The 3,009-nt window shown below is 36.0% G+C and overlaps 1 pseudogene; it reads right to left on the reverse strand.

The window, feature by feature from the left end:
* Window positions 1–380: 380 nt before the first annotated feature.
* On the reverse strand, window positions 381–1,744 carry LOC109438507 (NEDD8-activating enzyme E1 regulatory subunit pseudogene; annotated as a pseudogene).
* Between the last annotated feature and the right edge of the window lie 1,265 nt (window positions 1,745–3,009).

Here is a 3,009-nt window from a genome sequence, read left to right on the forward strand (position 1 = left end):
TTTGATGTCAAGACTGTGAGGAGGAACTTTTAAGGACACCTAAAAGGGACAGAGTATGGGATGAAAACCTACCGAGATGGGATTTAAAAAATTAAGCAAAGATAGAGTGATTCAGAAAGAACGGGGACCATTTCTCCTTTTCCCCGACCAGTATTAAATTTCCTCGTTGAGAAAGTGGGCTGCAACGTTTCATCCAAATTGTTTACCCAGGCGTAATAAAGAGTGCAGGACAGTACCAGTCCTTTCTTTGGCATTAGATGACAAAATCACTTGAAATACATTTTTTCCTTTTATAAATGAGAAAGGAGTTACCAAGGAAACAGTATAACAGCTCTCTCTTAGGAGAATTTTATAGACTATTGCACAATCTGAAGACAGTATCAATCATTAACACACAACATAGAGGGTGTGTTTTGTAACCAGGAAGTTTCTGAAGTTTGTGACATGCCGATACAAATGTGTTATTAAAACTTACACTGTTTGGTGGTTATTGATAATAACCTCTTGAGCAGCAGCTCCTCCGAAGAATGCAGTAATCATGTATGTTCCAGCGGCTCCATAGCAGCAAAACTTTGAGCATAATTATCTTTCACCATCACAGATAACCTGTATTCCTAAGGGAAGGCAGTGAGACAAGACTTTCCTATCTTTTTTTTCAATGTGGTAGTTATATACCCCTTGATGTCTACTATGTTGTTTATGAAATCATCAATAGCTCAAAGCATTAAATACATTAATATCTCATTATCTGAAATGTCCATACTGGAAATAATTTCATCCTTGTTAATTGCATCCAAACCATGTTCTTTAGTTAAGGATCAACATCTTACAACTTGAAGAAATGAGCTGCTGCTGAATAACTTTAATTATTTCTCTAACATGGCCTCTGTTGCCTGGCCTATAGACTTCCACCTTCAGTCAACATAATTTTTCACAGCAGAAACATCTTTCATTGCTTTAACATGGTTAACATTTTGCAGTTTTACATATACCCCCCAAATATGCAATCCTATAAGAAATTGTGCCTTACACAAGTTAGGTATCCTGGGTCCTCCTTGGCCATAAAATCCTTTAAGGCATAAGCTGAAACACAAAAGGGTGGAGTCTATTTGCTGATATTTATGCAGTAATCGTCATTAAGTATATCTTCAATATTGATCGGGATCTACATTGTTATTTCTGTGTTTGTAATTTGAATAGCTTTTTCAAAATTCTCTTCATCTTCTGGAGAGAAGGATACCTTCTTTTTTCTTTAGACTCCCTTGTCTAATCAGATCTCTGAAGTCCTCTGTTTCTTTATACATTTTGGGTATTCATCCATTTGTTTCACTATTTCACTGCACTAAATATTTAGCTGTGATCACAGTTTAGGGAGCGTGGCTGCGGTCCTTTATTTCCCCATATGATCCAAATCAGAAGACTGAAAATGTTTTCTCAGCTCAGGAAATGGTTGATCCAGTTGTAGATCATTCTAATGTATGTTCTGGGTAAAATTCTGATACTAGATGTTCTGTATAATGATCCTTCTATACCCAACTAGCCATATATATCCTACAGATTAAAAGTGAGATTTGGGAATTCCAGAGAACATCGGCTAAATTTAGTAATGTACTTTCGGGGAGCCAAGTTTCCACCACAGTGGTAAACCTACAGGAAAAAGAAAGGTCATATTTTAGAAGGTTTTCTGAACTCTCTTCCACAAACTTCCAGACACATTGTTTCTTAATTCTTGTAAGAGTTCCATGACAACTTGAGCTTGGTTCTTGATGATATTGCTTCTTTGTAGGAAAAATAATGTTTTCAGTATCATCTGCTGATCTGATTTCCATCCATAATTGTAAATGAATCAATACCTGGTCATACCAAGTTTCTTTTTTTAAGAATGTCAGCTCCTGTGACTGTTGCATTTATTAGGCAAATATGAGCAGACTCTAAATTCTCTTGCCCATGATCACTCCACAACCTCAGCTTCCCAGATGCCCAGATAACAGCCAAAAAAACGCTGTAAGGTGCCACTAGCACCTCCTGAGAGAAACCTTGTTCAATTAGAAAACCTTCTCTTTTTTCCCCCAATAAAATTGACGTGTAACATTTGGTAAGCTTAAGGTGTACAATGTGTTGATTTGATACAGTGAAGTGCATTTTTAATATCTTTATATTTTAATGTAGTACAGGGTGAAGTTTAATATAAACATGAAATTTCACTGTGAACATTTCTCTCCATATGTTTTTTTTTTTTTTTTTTTAAATTGATTTTGAATGTCACCTTGATATTCTTGTGTACTGAACCCACAAGTAGAGAGGAAGATTACAAAGGAGTAAGAATAAATTACTTATCTTGGAAAAAATTAAAACTCTTAAATTCTGATTTAATTCTAAGCCTGCTCTATACCAGCAAGTATGCACTTACTAGTATACTACAGTATAAATTATGTAAAAAAAAGAATCTTCAACCTATACACTGTTTTGTAGTCATGGCAGTTGCTCTTACACAGAGCAGATGCTACAGACTGTCTATTACCAGCTTTCCAGTTGGGTCATTTAACCACTATTTACCTTTAAAAATAGGGACAGATCGTTCTCTGATTTACCTCAATGAGATGATGAGATAACACTGGTGAAACAATTTGATTGTCTCACAAAATAGTTGTTGTATGATTGTAAAGCCACCTAGTGGATTTTTCCTGTCTGCAGAACAAACCCTAGAATTAGATTATTCCTATAGTTTTGCATGAGGTCAGAATGAAAAGATATTTTTCTTCCTGCAAAAAGGGATCAAATGATGTATGGTTGCCACAGGTGGCCTGTCTGTCTCAGAGAAATCCTTGATGACTGTGTGATGCTTTCATAAATGTGCACTAGGCATATACATCTCTGACATGCACATGAAGTCCTCGGAGATAGAAGCGAGGACTGATTCCCAGGAAAGCATCTCTCTTCTTTGGGAACTGTTTTGTGGCATTACTACCCAAATTTCCTAGATAATCAACCCAGATTATAAAATATACA

This window comes from Rhinolophus sinicus, chromosome 14, assembly GCF_057876585.1.
Source record: "Rhinolophus sinicus isolate RSI-liver-muscle chromosome 14, RSI-T2T, whole genome shotgun sequence".
NCBI classification, from domain to species: Eukaryota; Metazoa; Chordata; class Mammalia; order Chiroptera; family Rhinolophidae; genus Rhinolophus; species Rhinolophus sinicus.